Source organism: Borostomias antarcticus (genome assembly GCF_949987555.1).
Source record: "Borostomias antarcticus genome assembly, chromosome: 11".
NCBI classification, from domain to species: domain Eukaryota; kingdom Metazoa; phylum Chordata; class Actinopteri; order Stomiiformes; family Stomiidae; genus Borostomias; species Borostomias antarcticus.
This window is the reverse complement of record NC_140244.1, coordinates 21,883,623-21,903,003: the sequence shown is the minus strand read 5'-3', so window position 1 is coordinate 21,903,003 and position 19,381 is coordinate 21,883,623.

Here is a 19,381-nt window from a genome sequence, read left to right as displayed (position 1 = left end):
TCTTTAGCCAGGCCTAAGGGGGAAACTCTTAAGTCACCAATAGAAGATTCTGGGAAGATTCTGGATCCAGAATGGCACACCTGTCCTCGAGCATCTACACACCGCATGCACTGGTCATGCGGCTCTAAAGTTAGTGGTCAGCTTAAAGGTTACTTAGGGTCAGCTCACCAAGGCCTTACAAAACAACGTCACTTGCTTGATCATCTCGTTGAGAGAGGACAGGGAAGAATTTTTTACAGTTCTCTTATATTGGCACACACGGGTGAACTGTTTTTTTGCTTCCCTCTGGAAAATTAGCATCAGGATGTACTGTATTGTACCCCCGCCCCTTTCTTCTTTCTGTGTAGCACATTGGGCGCGTTAAGTAGCTGCTCTCTCAGTCAGCGATCAGTGATCAGAATTAACTTAACGGGTTGCTCAGTTACGCTCAGACTGATCTGCTCAGAGCACAAGTGAGCAGTTTTGAACTATGATCTGCTTGAGCCAAACACCACGTCATAATCATCATCATCACCTGAGCAAAAAAAAAACAAGGGGTGCGTTTTGGCTTGGTTTTAAAAACCGCTCAGCGCTCTAAGTGAGCATTCGAACACCATTGTGTTGCCTCTATGTATGAAATGTGCTATATAGATAAAATGTGATTGATTAATAGATAATATATGCATCTGGAGGTGCTGTTATGGAATTCATTTGTAATATGGCGGTAGGATAAGTGGATTAAATCAGAGTGATTGATGCCCGTTGGGCTCTTCCAGAGGGTGGACAGCAAGCGCTGAGGGGCTCCTGTGAGGAGAAGTGCTTTCTGCTGGAATACTGAGAGATGGTTGGGTGACCTTCAGGGAACAGGTGTTGGTGTTGGTGTCAGCATTTACTCTGTCATGGCCCATTGAGCAGTGCTACACACACACACACACACACTCGGGGAGAGAGGTGGAGGAGACAGAGAGCATGAGGCAGAGAGAGAGAGAGAGAGAAAGAGAGAGGGAATAAAAGGAGGAGAGAGAAGTAAGAGACATGGTTGTGAGATCAGGGGAGACCGGAGAGACATGGAGAGAGAGACAGAGAGATGTGCAACAAGACAGGTGGCACAGGGACACAGACACACACACACACCTACAGATCATGAAAGCACAGAGAGTAATGGAGCTGTATCAATAAATCAATAAAGTAGTAATGTTGCCTTTAAGGTCTAAGAACAGATTGGTTCAATGTACCTGAATGTCACTCTGACTACTGTGCAATCATCCGATAGAATGTCCATGTGAATGTTTTCAATAACCATTTCTAAAAGCTGCATACCAACAGAAACAAGAAAACAAGCATTGCCTGTCTATTCCCTGAATGAGCAATAAATACATGTTTATGATAGATTGAGTCTGAGATGAGGGTTGACATAAAGTCAAAACAAAGCATTACCAAAATCAGTAACACTTTATATTAAGGTCCAGTAGTGCACAGGAGCTGCAAGGCCCTACAGAGGTATGGTCAGCTGAACCAGGCCACCTGAAGGACTTTAACTAATGTATACAGTGCCACTATATCCAGTGGGTCAGAATATCTAGTGTATATAACATCACCATACATTTACATGTAAATGCAGATTACAATAATATTATATATTTTATATATTACCGCAGGATTATTTACTATAGCTACCTGTTTAGCATGTACATAACACACGCTGAAGCTGAATTATACATTTATTATCCATTAATAATGCACTAATTGATATTCATAAGAAACGCATTAACAGTTTATAAACTGCCTAAGAGCATTAACCAAAGCCTTATTAGGTTCTTACACACTTATTAGCCGTATTATGCACATTCCTATGCATTTTGCAGGTACTGGATCTAAAGTGAGAAGTGCCTTATTAAGGTTAATAAATCATTTCAGCTTCAATTTGTCTGCAATATGTATTTTTATTTTACAGGGTCTCCCGTGGGACAAACTGTTCTAACCAGCTACGCCACCGAAAAGATAGCTAAAGTATATGGAGTGATTTTAGGGGGATGAATGTAACCCAGTAATTTTAATTGTATAAAGTCACTCGACTAGTATAAATGATGGCACTAGTATGAATAGAAAGACCTGTGATGTACTGTACCTTCCTTTTTCTCCAGATGGTTTGGTTGTGGTTTGGTTGTGGTTTGGTTACATGGTGGTTGGTCTCATTCAAATGACTGACAGTAGGACCACACGTGTGGGGTGAGACGAGTACTTGCTTAAAATGCCGCAGGAACCAGGCAGCATGGCGCGTCAGACTGAATTGTTTTCAATTTTCCCCCAAAACATTAATCTGGACTATTGTCAACAGCAGATCGATGGGAGTAAATAAAGACAGAATACCCTGTGATATCACTGCAGCCCGTGGACCCAGATCACTCAACTAGCAGGCCCAATAAGGGTGCTCTACTAGGGCATATTGACTTATCCAGTTAGGTCAGGTGTGTGTGTGCGTGTGTGTGTGTGTGTGTGTGTGTGTGTGTGTGTGTGTGTGTGCGCGTGCGTGTGTGTGTGAGTGCGTGCGTGCCTCTATGTGTGTTCATCTGTGTGCGCTGAAGCGGGACCATTTTAAAAAGCTTCTCAAACGCACTGCTGAACACAACTCGGCACACTGTCACTGCTGTGAGATTTCTGTGTTCTGCTAAACACTTCATTTTTCCTCATTATGTTGGAGTCTGCGAAAAACACGCATTCCCTTCAAATCGTTGTTTAAGCACAGATCAAACGTGTCTCTAATCTGTGGCTTAGGACACGCATCCTGGAAGCACTGCAGGGGCTTACTGAGGTAGACAAACACAGACCGGCACAAACACACAAACTCCCTGCAATCCAGTGGCATAAAGGCAGAGAAGCACATGCTATTCCTGTGCACATGTGCTATTACTATTATTAATTTAGGAGGGATAACAGGAGTCACATTAATGGACATGAAACATTGCATGTCAGTACTTGAGGCAGTAACAGAGCTGCACTGAGTAGGATTCCGTAAACTAATTAATCAGCAGAGGCTGAGACAGAAGTGTACAACATTAATATGCAGTGGGTTATTAGTGCTGATTTTCACATAAACGAACGAGATATTCTTCACTGTCAAAACGGAGGATGGGATTTGTGAGAACGCCATATCTACATGCACCATCTCTATTCTATATTCATGATTGATATCTGCGGCAGGGTCCTCTTGTTGGTTGAGAGATTCAGACCCCTACATTGTCAGAGCTAGAGGGAAGGTAGAAGTAGAGGTGAAGGACATTGCACGGGAGAAATACAGCAGAATTTCTTTACAGTCTGGAGAAGCTTTTCCGGCCACGGCCATATTCCATTTTGGCTGTCTTTTTCTCTGAAAAATCATTCATTCTGCAATACTGCCATCAGAGCAAAGCTAACAGATGACACGTTTGTGATTGGAGCAGACCTGAGATGGATTATGATAGGCCCTGGAAACAGAACAGGAAGCATTATGTGTTGCTCCTACGTCAAGGCAGATATTCAATTACACCTAGGTCCGCCATCCCAATGCAGGGACGTTAATTGCTGCAAACAAGATTAGTAGTTATAGTGCAAACTAATAGACGATGTACTGTGAATAACTTCTCTCTCCCACACAGTAGTTACCTTGCAAACCATTAAATGATGTGCTGTAAATAATCTGTTTTCCCCACCTCTCTCTCTCTCTCTCTCTCATGCACTATCTACAGGCAGAAGAGCAGCTAATGACGGATGTGTGTGGGCAGTGTTCAGATAATTAGCTCCTACTCGACTCTGAGAAATCCCATTAAGGGGATCTATATCTCTAGCTGGTTGAATCTTCTTGGATCTTGAATCGGTTACATTTTTACCCAAACATGTCCTCAGAGGCTTTGACAGAGGGACAGGAGCCATATGGACATGTGACCAGCATCTTCAAAACATAGTCAATGAAAATACATTTCAAATGCAGGACCAGGGTGGACAGCGGACTGTGCTTCAAACGTGTGACGCAACACCGGACACTAGAGAAGGCTCTCTTAGAAGTTCTCACTCGGCGCTCAATATTGTATTTTTCGGATACACTCCAAGAGAGAATTCAACAGATGCATATCAGTTCATATCATGATTCAACCATCAGCACTCTTCTAACCTACTCTCCTGATGTTAACTTCTACCATATGATGTGGACCCCAAAACACATGCTGTCTGTTTACAGAACACGTGTTAGTCTCCCCCACACTCTGAAACATCTGTACACCACCGTGTGTTGCCTCTGAAGAGGCTCAATTACTGCTGATGCTATCAGCTTAAGTGGGGCTCCACATTGTGGGTTTGTGGGGTGTTTGTTAAGTGGGCCTTTGTCACTTCAGTTGCAAGGTTAATGCACAGTCTGGGCTAATCCACTGGCCACTCGATAGCCTTAACAGCGCGTGAAATCTCTTTTGTTAATAAGCCCTGAGCTTCCGGCCATATTTGAAATTGATCGCTGTCCTCTCTCCCCTTGCTCTCATCACCGGGCTTGGGTCTAGGGAATATCGACAGTATGCCCCTTTCTGCAGTGGGGAAGAGAGAGAGAGAGAGTTGCTGCAGCACGTTCAGTCATTTAATTTGCTCCCGCTACACAGCTTAAAAAAAAAAATATATATATATATAGAAATCTTATTTTGTTTCCTTTCGGTTACCTTGTTTGTGGTGTAGCCAAATTCAACAGCTGTTAAGAAGCTAATGAATTGAAACAGGCAAACACTTTTTTAATTGTTCTGGGCCGCGTTATCCAATTCAGATGTACCTTAGCGATCTACGAAGGCTCTTAAGGTTTACCTTAGAGAAGGAGCTGTTTTTCCTACAAGTGTTTCCCAGACTATCCCTTAGTGGGCGACTTAAGACACATCGTAAGGTACATCGTTAGGTACATCGTTAGGTACATGGTTAGGTACATTGTAAGCTGCCTTTTTAAAAGCATAAGCATGCTCTAATTGAGCTAAAACTATAACAGGATGAACGGAGCGCATTGTTAAGGGACAGCATAGTTGGTTTCAGATCGCCCTTAAGAAAGTATCCCTTAAGTAAGATATAACTTAGCTAAGGAGGTTCTGGGTAACACCTTCTGAAGATACCATCATAAGCTTGATTTACGATGTACCTTCTGATGCGCTGTTTGTCAGTGCCTCTTTAGCCAAGGTATACCTTAACCTAAGGAGGCTCTGGGAAACAGTGCGCCACCTAAAAGGAGAGCTTACAATGTATCTTATGATGCATGTAGTGCTACAATGACTCTGGGAAACACGGCCCTGTTCTTGTTCAACAAGAGGGGTGATCTGTGCTCTTTATATACACATACGAGAAAAGTTTGAAAACTTTTTTTCCCCAACTGCTCACACTCCCTTCTACTAGGCCTACTTTACACCCTGGCACTGTACATTATAGTTCAATCAATTCGTGTTAAAGTGATGATGGGTACACGCTTCCAGTGGCATGGCAGATGTGTGGCACAGAACACTTAACACGTTGAAACAATGGCATGCTGTGACAGACAGCTGATAGCACTCAGCAATGTGGTCCAGAGAAGAGAAACTAGAATGGATGATCACTCGCCCCTCTTTCTCTCTGAACTGCACCACAGCTCTCTCTCAGCATGAGCCACAAAGTTGTTCCTGTATCTCCTGTGGCTCTAGTCTGTGTCTATATGATCATGGGTGTCTGAAATGTCTCTCACTCCAGACCCTGTCCGCATCACCCCCCCCCCCCCCCCCTCTCCTTTCTGCAGCAGTCTTTGTGGCTCATGCTGAGAGAGAGCTGTGGTGTTGTGCTTAGCTGTGGTGTTGGGGAGAGCAGCTGCCTGGCTCTTTGACTCAAGACAAGCATTCGGCTTTAATCCATTTCCTGTAAGGAATCATTAGCAGCAGGGAATGCGGCTGTGTAGCACAGGATCACAGCTCAGTCACAATAATCGCTTTCCCTCCGTCAACACCTAGAGAACAGAGGTACGGAGCCACTCTGCCGTGCCACAGCACATCTTGTTCCATTTCATCTTTCTTTCTTTCTTTCTTTCTTTCTTTCTTTCTTTCTTTCTTTCTTTCTTTCTTTCTTTCTTTTTTTCTCTTTCTTTCTTTCTTTCTTTCTTTCTTTCTTTAACAAGTTGACCTTAACGAGCGCTGACAGTGTGGCTGGCTCCTGGGTGCTCTCGTCGCTGCCACCAGGACAGCCCCCCCCCTCCCCCCTCCCCCTGCGTGTTGGGCTGGTGTCTAAATGGGGATGTGAGGAGCGCCTGCGCCATGTTGAACCAGCAGAGCCTTGCCAGAGACAGTTCCGTCTCACCACTCGGCAGCGTCCCCGGCTCACAATTCCAGAACGCTTATTTATGATTTATCTTCCTGGTTTGGAACATCGCTGGCTGAGAGATAAAAGTGGGTCTGTCAAGCTGTCGTTTTCCTCACTTGACACACACACACACACACACACACACTTGGAGCTGGAGTAGATGACATCGGGGGCCATGTTGTCATGTTACAGTCGACTGCACTTTTTTTTTTTTATACGTTTCCAGCGTTCGCCTTCCTCCTGCTGACTTTAAAGGCAGACATAACCCGCCACTGCTGTTTTAATGAGCTGACAGATAAGACACTTGAACAGTTTGCATTGCAACGGTCCTGGTTAAGCAATGCAAAACCGTATGCTCTCACTAGCTATTTGCCCTCTTAATGGCTCGTGAAGGAATCGTGTTGAATTATAAAAACAGACTCTCAGACTCTGGTGAAGTCTGAATGTACATCTCCAACATAGATACCAGGTCTGGTCCCGGCAGGAGCAGCTGATCATTCTACACAGGACTGGTGTCAGGTTCAGCTTGTCTTGCGTTGCAATAGATAACAAGGCTGTTTGCTGAAATTAGAATGACAAAACCATGATTTCTGGAAATACAAATTACAGTGAACTTTTCAAATCACAGCCAAATTGAGATAACTAAACACTACTGAACGATGGTTATGTATTGTAACCCTAGTTCTATGAGTGGAGCAGAGCCCCACAGGGCTAGCTCCTATTGGCTAGTGAAACCTAGCCAGCTACAATTGACTGAAGAAGAAAAAAACATACACGCACCTGTGCCCAACCAGGTCCGGTGCACCACTGCATAAGCGTGACGCTTTGGCGACCAAACTTTCCTTTGCCGGTTGATGTACAGTAAGCTACTGTGGTCGAGATTTAGATGGTAGCAGGTGCAAAAAAGCCATGGTGGCCACAGGGGGTAGAATTATTTCGGGGCATCACGGCCAGAGGGAGGGGCATTGACGGCCGTGGCCGTTGGGTAATTCCCACCCTGTTCGTATGCTTCAGAAAAACTCCATCATAAGACAGAGGGAGGGGGACAGCATTGGTGCAGGCTGCTGAAGTGGAACGCCGAAATCTTCACCCCCGTCTGAGCCACCCTCCTCGGGTACAGGATCTTCGTTCCCCCGTGGCGTTGGCAGGCAGTTGAAGAACTGTGCCCGGTGTGAAGCCTCTCCAGAGGCTCACATTGAACGCAGATCTAGCAGTCAGGAGACGGCACCAGACACGCCCTGGCATGCTGCTGCCCCATGCAGAGGAGCAGACTGGGTGTCCCACGTCACTAAGAGGGCGCCTCAACCGCAGAACTTCTCAGGCAGACTAGGTAGCATTGGCCAGGGTGTCCTGAGGCACGCCGCCGGCGCCACAGTGAGTCGCTGAGAAGTCATCTTCTTTCTTCTTACTTGCAGTCATCTTGCGAGCTGAAAGTTTCAAGGAGCAGATATGCAGAAAAAGCCGGCTTATACAGTGATGCACCGGACCTGGTTAGGCACAACAGGTGCATGCACAGGTTTTTTTCTTCAGCTAATTGTAGCTGGCTAGGTTTCACAAGCCAACACACATACACACACCTCTAAAGTGGTTCACAAAATATGTCACACAATACACATAGGTATGTATAATTTGCAAACGTGTGTGTGTGTGTGTGATGGGAACGAGTGTGTTGCACATGTTTCTGCACACTCATTTTTGTTATAACTCTAAAAAAGTTTCTAATTTTCCTCTGTAGAATCCTTGCCTAAGTACAGCTTACACTTGTGCAATAAATTGCTATACCACACATTTATGGGGAAGATGCTGAGGACTGTTGCTGTGAATAGAGTTTGCTGCTAATGCCTTTATGTCTCTCCACTTATCTGGAAAGTTCCTCTGTGGATTAGCCCTAATCCCCCAGCAGCTCAACCACAATGATTCCATTAAATAACCCTGGCATATTGTAGTAAAACTGTGTTTGTCATAATGAAACTACCGAAGATACGCCAGGAGAGCACAAGGAAGAATGGCCAGAGTGAGAGAAGTACATTTTGCTTAGCTTACCCTAATATCACAAATGACTGGGCTGGTGGTGGAGACAGCCAGAGTATTAGCAAAGAAAGGCATTTTATTCCAGAGCATTCTGAGCTGCCTCAATAAAGATTAATTAAGATTAATTGAACAAAGGGGGAAATCGTTTATTTGCTAAAAAAATAAATCTAATACCACTATGATGAAGAGGGAGAAAAATTGTCTGAGAGAGCATGTTTGATAAAGCCCTGCGGCACACATTCTTAATAGTTCAGTTGCAACTGTCTACTGTAGGCTTTTTTGGGGAGCCAAAATTGTCTTTCAATATTGTAACTATTGTAACCCACTAGTAGGGTTTGTACACCTCACGCCTAGGTTCATATGAGCAAGAAATAGGAGCAGGACACTGGATATGAAAGATAGTGACAGATAATGACAGATTTTTGTTAAGATGAAAGTAACTGAAACATGAGTTGTAGGACACAATATGAAGACAGTGATGAATTGACAGTGAACCAATGTCTTAATGACAGTAGTATTAACCTGCATTTACAGTAGTATTAACCTGCATTACTGTAAAACATTTGGATAGACACCAAAATAGAACCCATTAAACTTTGGAGCAGATACAAATCACAGAGCAGGTCCATGAGCCGCCCAAACACAGCTGCCCATTCACCTCCACAAATTTTTTGAATTAAGGCCCAGGAGCAAAAAAACTCCCTCCATTCATTGTCACTGGGGGGGATTGAAACGGCCTTATCTCAACATGGGAAGGCCACAGAGACATGGGTTTTGGATTGGCACAAAGCTTTCGATCTAATGAGTGCAGCAATAGCACACACGTCCTGCTTGCCCAAACATGCGCACGCACAGAGCAATGAAATGCATTCTAGTTGCAACTAAGATCCCTGGACAGATTTAGCTACTACGAATGCACATTTCACATGCATTGTTATAGCTATCCCAGTAAAAATGGCAGCACGACAGAAGGACTAATGTAGTCCAGTGTCAATAATGGGTAGCATGTCACTAGCAACATTGATTACAGAACCAACTATATCCTTCAAAATACACAAAACTCATCTTCAATGATGATTTTAACTTTTCAGAACGAGATCGTATGGGAATTTCTATTCTGTCAGTCTCAAACACAGACCTTTTCTGCATTTTTTTCCCATAGGGATTTTAGACAGAACCAAATGGAGCCAATGCTAGTCTTTCAGCCTACAAAGTGACATCAGTCTTCACCATCAATTATCCCACCCCTATAATGGATGCACATCCACTGACTTAGATACTTACCGTGAACTAAATACCAAACTGACCACACTATCCAATAAAGTATGACTATAGCCTTTTCCAACGCCACCATGTTTGAACCACTAATTTACTAGCTAGCATCCAGTTGTTGCAGGATGTGTGTATGATCATTCAGTCATTTGATGACTGTGACATTGTCTATCTATTAAGTGTCGGGAGAAACCAAAATGATGGTATTTTGCATTAGTCTATGGGAAACCCCAGTGTGTTCCCCTAACTTGTGGATGCAGCCTCACAACACGTCATAGCCATGGATGTTTATACAAGGTGGGACCTCCCTATACTTCAAGTTAGTTAGAAATTATGTTCTTTACTTCTACTCTGACAAAGATATTATTAACTCTTTTTGTGACTGGGTTACACTACGTATCTACCAATATCCACACATGCATCTATTTGCACATTACATTTGATCTATCCATTCAGCATTCTAGGAAAGTCAGAATAGTACATGAGTCCATTGCTAGCCATTCAGGTTAATTGCCAGAACACATGTCTCTGATTTCTTCCACTACTGTACAGTACCAATACCAGCCAGGGGTTTGTCCACTGGTATGCAGGAATTCGCATTAATCAGCAGAAATGGTATTTATCATCAGTTTTTCATATTCTTTGTGGACCACTGTGGTTTAGATTTATGGAGTAATTAAGGTTCCCATATGCCTCAATTTAACAATAAGAGCTCTTGATGCCCCATGCTATGTCCATGCTAGCAAATCCAATGAGAGCCAAATCAATATATTTAAATGTGCACTTCATTCCATTATAGCAATAATTAATTCCGAGCAGGAAACACAACAGACTGCATTATTCATGTGCTAATGTTGCTGTGGGGAGGTGCTTTGTTAGACACACTCCGCAACGCCTCTCCTCCATCTCTCAGCACCTCCAGAGCATTAAGAATAGAGAGCCTTTTGAAGGCATTGCTTAACTAATTTTTTGGTGGCGGTACATTTTATGCTGCACTTGCAAGAATGACTGTAGCCTGCCTCTTAGCTGTAGCTTGTGAGCACTTTGCCAATGTGTGAAGTGTTCAGTCACTGCCTCACCCCTTGTCCCTGGCCAAGCTGCCCAGTTCCAAACTGTCACACCCTGGACTATTTCATACCAGTACCAGCCACACTTCCAGGTAAGTCGAGTAAGTTGTCTTTATGATTTAAAATAAAAAAATAAAAAAAATAAAAAACATTGTATTAATCGTACTGTAATTGTCAGAATTCAGAGTCCAAGGTGTTGCCCTGACCTCCTCAATAGAAGACAGCTTCTCTATAGCACTGCTTCTCTATAGACAACTGCTATAGGCAGTCTCTTAGATACTGTTACTTGTCATCCTGGCTAATCACCTGAGCTGTCGCTGAGAGATGAACCACTATATAGCAACAGCAGGTCAGTGACATCACTATGCTGAGGTGATGAGGGGAGCTTGTGTTGTTCTCTATCTCCATCTATCTATTGATTTACACTAAGGAAGATTGTTGTAATCCTCTCGGCACTTTGCTAATTTTAGAGATGGTGGATAAGTGTAATTAGGACCCACAGACTTAAAACCACACACACACATGGGAAAACCATGTTCGCAAACAGGCAAGGACATAGTAAACAAACTATGTACAACAAAGTATTGATCAGAATACCAATGTGTTGTGTGTTGAGTAAAGTTGCTCTGTGAGTGCTAAGAGAGGAATACAGTGTGGATTGGAAAAGAGAGTGTGTGTGTGTGTGTGCGTGTGTGTGCGTGTGTGTGTGTGCGTGCGCGTGTGTGTGCGTGCTTGTGTCAGGAGAGTCAGGAGGCTTAGTGCTCAGCCGGGTGTGGCCTCAGCTCTGACTCAGCTCTCCCAGCTCCCAAGGTCATAATTAATTGAGTGAAAGCTGGTGGTTCTGCGGGACCGGCTGTCCCCCACGCGGATGTCAGAGGACAGAGGATCTCTCTGTCATGCTTCTGGAGGCGCCAGCCATTCCCCCAATTACCTGTGGAGAGAGAGGAGACGGCCACGCTGTATTTCTGGACTATAAATGAAATGAAAGGGCAAGCTGAGGATCATCTGGAGGAAAGAGACAGAGAATGCATAGGCCACAATAATTGTCGGATCATTCATTATAGGCAGGGGAACTACGCATACTAATGTATTCACTTGAACCGGGCTGCACGCCTCAAGAATTCTTGGTGTGGGCAGTAAAGCTTTAAAAAGCTGAACCTACAGTACAGTATACAGTGGTTGACTCTATGGCGAAGAACAGTGTGTACAGTGAAATGTGTAGCTTGGTTCTCGAATGGAGAAATTCTCCTAAATGGGCCCAGCTGTAGGCACTGTCCAGCCAAAAGATGATGGTACAGTATGGACTACTGTCTTATATGTTTTCAGGGCTGGTGTTGACCGGTGGTGAGATCGCAGGGAGATTGGTAACATTCTACCGGGAGGTCTTATCTGATGTTTTGTATATATACTGTAGGCAAACAAAAGACCTTGCATCTTTGGAGAACTGTCTTTGTAGCTAGAGTCAAGGTCTCTCGGCTATGCACACAGCCATTAAAATCAAGACAGTCATTGTTTGCTTTATCCTTGATTCCTGAAACATCACATCCTCTGAATATAGAGAATACACAATAACAATCAGTACTATTATGTATTTATTTATTTATTAATTATTACAGCCTAGAGCTCGCCTGAATCTGTTGCTGGCCAGTTTTTATTTTACCTTTCAGCATGCCGGATGGCTCCATTAACCGAAGCTGTTCCCGGGACCCCCCATATCCCACCCGCTGCTCCCAGTGTGACTGGAGGAGCAACAGGGTTGCTACCCTGGAGGGGGAGTTCAACCAGCTGAAGGACATGCTAATGAAGAAGGAAGGTTTTCTGTTGAGCTACATGAACCTAGCCTGTGGTCAGGCGAGAGAAATCTCTGCAATATCTGCAAGCTGTCTCACACGGGTGAGCCCTTCCCTCCAGCCCCGGTCGCCTGCTCCACCCCGGCCACCTCCTCACGGAGATCCACTTCCTGGTCCCAGCCCTGGGAGAATGTGAAAGGTTGCGCGGAAGGGAAGGAGAACCAACAACTTCCTTCCACCACAGGCTAGGGTTCATTTAAAAAACAGGTGCACACCACTGGAAAAAACTGACGTGGGACACGGTCTTCTGGAGATTGTGTGTTCGGCGAGGGAGCTGACATCACCATGGGGCCTGGCGCCGATGCGCCCGGGGACAGGAGATGACATCGCCACGCAGCCTGCCTGAGCCGCACCCCCATACCCCTCCCACTCTTCCACACACAGTCTCCTCCCCAGCCCCCTGCCTCTACCCCTCCACTCGGCCGGCTCATCCTCGCCTGCTCCTCCCCCCTGACTCAACCACCTCCACCATTATTATTGGCAGCTCTGTAGTAGACATTTACATCTCTCCTCTATATGGAGGCTCCTCCAGAGTTCACTGTTTCCCAGGTGCTCAAGTCTGTGATCTCCATCAGAAACTCGCAAGCATCCTGGCCGGTTATACCAAGGCCGAATCCATCATCTTACATGTAGGAACAAACGATATAAGAGCCCGGCAGTCAGAAGTCTTAAAAAGATGATTTTAAAGCACCGATATGTTTCCTGCTAGACACTGGAAAACAGATCATCATCTCTGTGCCCCTCCCTACATACCGAAAGGAGTGCTGAGAGATGACCCAGACTGTTTGGTTACAGGACTACTGTGCTTCCCTAGGAGTCCCCTTCACCTCTAGCTTCGACCTGTTCTGCGAAAGGCCCAGCCTATTGAAGCGTCCCTCAGGCGTTGACATTGGGTCTCATTCATGAAACGTGAGCAGAACGAATTTGCAAGTAAACTGTGAGCAGAGGGAAATGTACGTGCATTTCGGCATTGACCATTATTTTAGTAGCTTTTCGTAGCTACTTACAAAATCTACACCTGCTTCTGACTGCATTTAGGGCTTGTGTAAATACCAAATGGGCATCAATAGTGCTTGCCATTATTAAGAAATCACAATTTTAATTTGTATTATGCTCTGTTAAGTTTACAATATGCAGATGTCTTTGAAGCACATAATTTAAACATGACAAATGATTAGAAATATAACACTTTAAGCTAAATGAATGGATAATTAGCAGGTTTAAGCTTCTTATTACTTTATAAAAAATGTGAATGGGTTAAAATCAACTTGGGCCAGTCTCCCCACCCAGAGAACATGTCGATGGCAATTCTTAATATCAGGTCCCTTGCTGGCAAGACATTTATCATAAATTATTTTATTATGTGAACATAAACTAGACTATGTTTCTGACTGAAACTTGTTTGGATACAAATGGATCAGCAGCCCAGATTGAATCCTCTCTCCCCAACTACAGTTTCTCACAGTCTACCAGGACTGCGAAAAAGGGGGAGGAACAGCCACCATAGCAGCTGATGCTCTGAGCTGCAGGAGCATTTCCTTTGATGATTTTACCTCATTTGAATATCACACCGTAGTTTTAACGTGCCACTCCCCAGTTCTAGCAGTAACTGTCTATAGACCACCCTAGAAATGCCTTACCTTTTTAGCTGTTTTTCCAGAACTCCTGTCTATGATCCACACAAACCATGACCAGATTATTATCACTGGCGATTTTAATCTGCATGTAGACAATGATGGTGACTCAAAGGCAAGGGATTTCACTAACCTCCTGAATTCCATGGACTTCAGTCAACATGTTACTGGGCCCACTCACAACTGACGCCACACCCTTGACCTTGTGATCACAAAGAGTCTTAAAACTGTTGTATCTTCTATCTACCTTAAAGGATAAGGACACTGAATTTCATGTTTAGCCCTGTTCCTGGCTTCCCTGTATCTGACTAGTACAGGTTAAAACATTATTTTTTTTGTGCAGTACAGAGTTCTGTGTCAATAACGTCGGCGCACGCACCCTGGCTCGTTGCTAGCTATGGGCACACTCGAAAAACTCTAAAAAGTATGGATTTCAAGTTCAGGAATTACATGGTTTATGCTTACCAAGCTCTTAAGTCGTCCTGTAAACACCATAGGTCCTTTCGCCTCTGGTTCGAGTGTACAGTGGTGGAGAGTCAGTTGTTTATAGTACTCTGGTTGTACTATACATAGGTCCTCACTCTAATTATAACAATGGCACACATGCCACCCCCTGGACCAACAAGTGAACACGTGACACCTTGCACCTTGTCTATACAATAGACAACTGACTATGCACCACTGTACACTCGAACCAACACCTGACAACACTTGAGCAATTGAACACCTTGTCTATACAATAGACAACTGACTCTGTACTACTGTATACATGTGCATTACATGCCTCTCTTCTTTACAAAGATGGTCACAACCACAACATGTCCTGAGAGCACATGCAAAATAATAACGTATGGCTACTCTTAATGTGCATGTCTGTATGTTTAATAAAGCATTTAGGAAAAGTTCTCAAGCTCAAGACTTGAGTATTACCTATTCTGTTGAGTACTATGTTTACAATTGTTCATTCATGATATTATTACAATTGACAAGTCTGCCTACACTTAGGTTACTTAGCTAAGAACCATTTTAATTACAATTTACTTCTAAGGGCAAATACTTTACTTTCATATCTTCATATCAATATAATATCAAGATCCTAGTATATGTCCAAATAACCCACTGTGTCCTGGGTCTACTTATTCACCACCTAAAGGGAAGTGCAAAACAGCAAGTCATGACCTTTATCCAGAAACAAAAGTTGAACCCATTGCAGCAAAATAGCTAACATTACAGGAATCATCAGTGTAACTGCTTTAGCCACTGACCACTACCATTAATGTTATGGAAGCTGCTGCTAGCTGTTGTGAGCCCATGAGCTTACTGGCTATCCCGCTCTCATTATGCTGGATTAGCATTGGAAGCATTGGAACTGATGTGTCCAGGTGACAAGACCCATCTTTATTTATCGGACATTACCTTCCTACCAGTCCCGCACAGAAACAAGCCAGCCAACACACATAAGCCAGGCTTGACCTGGCCTGGTTAAGTAGCGACAGTGCAGTGCTGTTGTATAAAAACATTAACACATTTAAGGTCGTGCTTTGGTTATTGGCACAGCTGTGCCGAACGATGGCACTCCACTTTCCATTGTGCCCTATGCCACGGCTCGGCTGTGCCAATAGCCACGATAAAGCACTCCCTCTTGTGTGTTATTGCTAAAATCACTAACTGCCACCACTACTGAACATTCCATCATTTATTTCAATGGGACAAAAACTATGAATACTACAAAGTGCCACTCGTATTGACCATTGCATGGAATGTTCATGGAATGTTCATATTCAGAACAATAATACCACAGTTACAGTGCAGTTTACTTGGATCAAGAAGCCGTTGCATTGGTAAAAGCTCCATTGGTTCCATTGAAAGGGTCTATACCCGTGTGTGTGTCATGGAATCTAAAACAAAGGAAGGGACATTACAGCACTGTGTAACACGTACATTCGTGCCATGTGTGAAAACGGTCAAGTCGATTGAAGTGAATTTGATCGCCATCTCTTCGATCATGACTTGCCATTTTAATAGGTTATAAACCTGGAAGAAAAAATAATAATTGGTAATTTGTTGCATTGTTAATTTGCTAATGTTTGATATATTGGTTGATGGTCCTCAGATAGCTTGTTTAGTGGATGTCAAAAATCTGTTGATGTTATGGGCTGGACATGATTTAGTGACCAGCTGGCAACCAACAGACATTGTGTTGATAAATATGTGTTGAATATTATCGGGTAAACCAACATATCAAGAGTTAGGTAGTCTCAGTCTAAACAGTGAGCCAATCAATGTCTACTCTCCACTCACTGGGAACTCCCAAGTATATAATGTGTAATGTATGTAGTCTTTCAAATAAAATTAATATATTTTAAATTAAAAGTCTCCCTCCTTCTCCCCCTCTCTCTCTCTCTCTCTCTCCCTCTCTTTCTCTGGTCTCTGACCTTTCCTGGCTCAGTGGAAGGCGGACAGTGGCCAGCAGGCGCCAGCCACTCCCTGAAGGAGGCAAACTGAGCAAGCTGTGTCAGTGGCGGGAGATGGACAGATGCATGCTCCGTGGCCCCCGGCCTCGTGGCGTGCGGTCGGCTTTGTCCTCTTCCCACGGACGGTGTCCCTTAGCAGGACGTCACACTGTTTGTCCTTGCTTCACGCAGGTGGATCTGAGACTGCTGGGGTTTGTCTTTGAAAAAGGAGAGGGATTGGGAGGAGAGCTGCTAGGGACACTCTGCTGGATCCCCCTACCTGCCCACCCCTCCTTTTTTTCTTCTCTTTTCTACCTTCTTTCTTCCCTTGTTCCCTCTAAACCACGTTTTCACAATTTTTACATGATTTTATCACACATAAATTCAATAAATGTGTGTCCACATATGCATAATCACAATCCCCCCTGTTCCACACACACACACACACACACACACACACACACACACACACACACACACACACACACACACTTGCCCTTGAGCCACAGCTAGGCGAAGGGTGAGAGAGGGAACACTTACTGACAGAGCAGAGCGATTACATTGGGCCTGAGCCTAAAAACACTTACAGGACTCTCATTTTGCAAATAGATAAAGCTTATTCATGACTCTGCAGATTAAGATATGCAAACAGCTCTCAGCTGAATCAAATCACCAACCAAATGTAAACCCCCAAACCAAACAGAACCAGCGGGTGAGACTTTCCCTCACATAGTAGGTTGGAGGAATTGAGTACCTTTGCAGTTTTCTCCCAGGATTGTGTCATTTAGAAATGCAGGATGCCCTTGAGTTCCCCCTCCAAGTCTCTCATTGAGGACTCAGGTCTACCAGGACCTGAGATCACTCTACCTGAGACAGGGTTCAGTCAGTGGCCTCCTCACCTCACTGCACTGCCGACGTTCTACACTCTCATTCCCAGCCTCCAAACCTGGCACCCTGTCTCTCTGAGTTCCCCAAAACTGTCACAGCTAGTGACAGCAAAGAAAACCTTGCTCCCTGAGTCTCAGAGTATCGACTCCAAGGCCCAAAATTCGGGAGCACGTACAGACACCGAGGAGCTCCCAGCATATTGGCCCAAAACAGTCAGCATGTTAACAGCTGTGCCCCCCGGCTCTCTGAACACAATGAGATTGATCTTGTGGCTGACAGCATGTCGATGGTGGGATAGATCCCTGTACAGTTACCAGTTAGAATCACAGACCCCTAATTGTTAGCATATTGGCAACGCTCCCCCCAAACATCTGATGTAAATCCTCGTGTCACGTCTCTCCGATTCCCTAGCTCAGAAGAACAGATGCCCCTATTGCTGATTCTGTATTGCTTTAGGTTGAGTTATATCCAACCAGATATGATATTGGCTAAAGCTTCACACCGTTTCTAAAAGATTGTCAGAGCACTGCACAAATTAAGAGTAATATTTTGGTTAATCAGATAACTTAATTGTTCAAGGAAACTGTCCGACGGACAAAAATTTGAACATTTGTACGTTAAGAGAGCATTTGTCATCTGAGGAAAGATCAATGACTCCCCGAGAGAACGCTTGTCAGCAGGTGCCGTAGGATCCTTCTGTACAGTATGCAGCAATCACTAGAATTAGCATTATAAACCGCATCACTAGCCAGCCCCATGCAGAAGACATTTCTGGTGAGAGAGGTTCATATACCAATTGAGTTCTCAGATCCTCCAAAGGGGTGCTTGGTAGTCTGTAGAGAGAGAGAGAGAGATGTAATGTTATCAGACTGTAATCATAGATCACGCACAATCCAAGATGGCCACACGCACACTTGAGTGATTGTTTATTGTGGAAACTTTTGGGGGATTTTATGTTTTTTTGCAAGGCTCTATAACCTTGAGATAGCCTGCCTGTCAGTAGGTTACACTCTCCTCTTATCCAGAGCGTAAACCAGTATATTTTTATGCTATCTTACCATCGACTGGATTACTCTTCGCTTGCCTGCCTGTATGCTAGCCGGGCAAGGCTAGCTATCTGTCCCCCGGTCTGCCTTCCTCCACCCCTCCGCTGCCTCCGTTCTGCTGCCTGGGTCCACCTCTCGCTCCTGCCTGCTGCTCCCCCCCTCGGCTAAGGTTTCTCTCCCTCCCGCCTCTGTTCGCTTCCAAGCGGACATGCATTCGCACACACACCTCTATCTCTCCTCTACCCCCTGCTCTTGCACACACACAAACCGATCTGCGCACATAATACTGACTCTGAAACGTGACATTGACTGTATTACTTGCGTTACTCTTTGCGCTCGTCGCTGTGTGACTCTCGGTTCCTGTATCAGCGGGGTTTCACACCTGTGCTGGTCCCCGCGGTTCAGATCAGCGCGGTTGCTGGTGGGGCTGCCCTTTTGCGTAATGGACACACAGGTGCCGAGTTTACACCTCGCGGACTCTTCTCTAAACTCTCTGAGAGTTTTATCTCTCAGAAACCACTAAAAATCTAAATGATCCTAAGAAGTTTTGGAAAGTTATAAAATAATTTTCGGGTCATGTATCCTCTACTGAACCCCCTACATGTATTGTTAAAGTCGCACAGAAATGAAAAAAATTATTCTGTCCCATTTTGGCTCACATAATTGGTCATAGTGTTTACCTATTCAACAATGTAAGAAATGTTAAAATTCTACTTTTGCTGTAATCTTGTATCAAAGTATATAATTTCTTACTTCCTGGAAAACGGTAGGTCACATGCAATTACGACAGCAGGTCCCTTAGATTTTAGGCCAATAATCTCACGACATCCACCTTGTCAATCA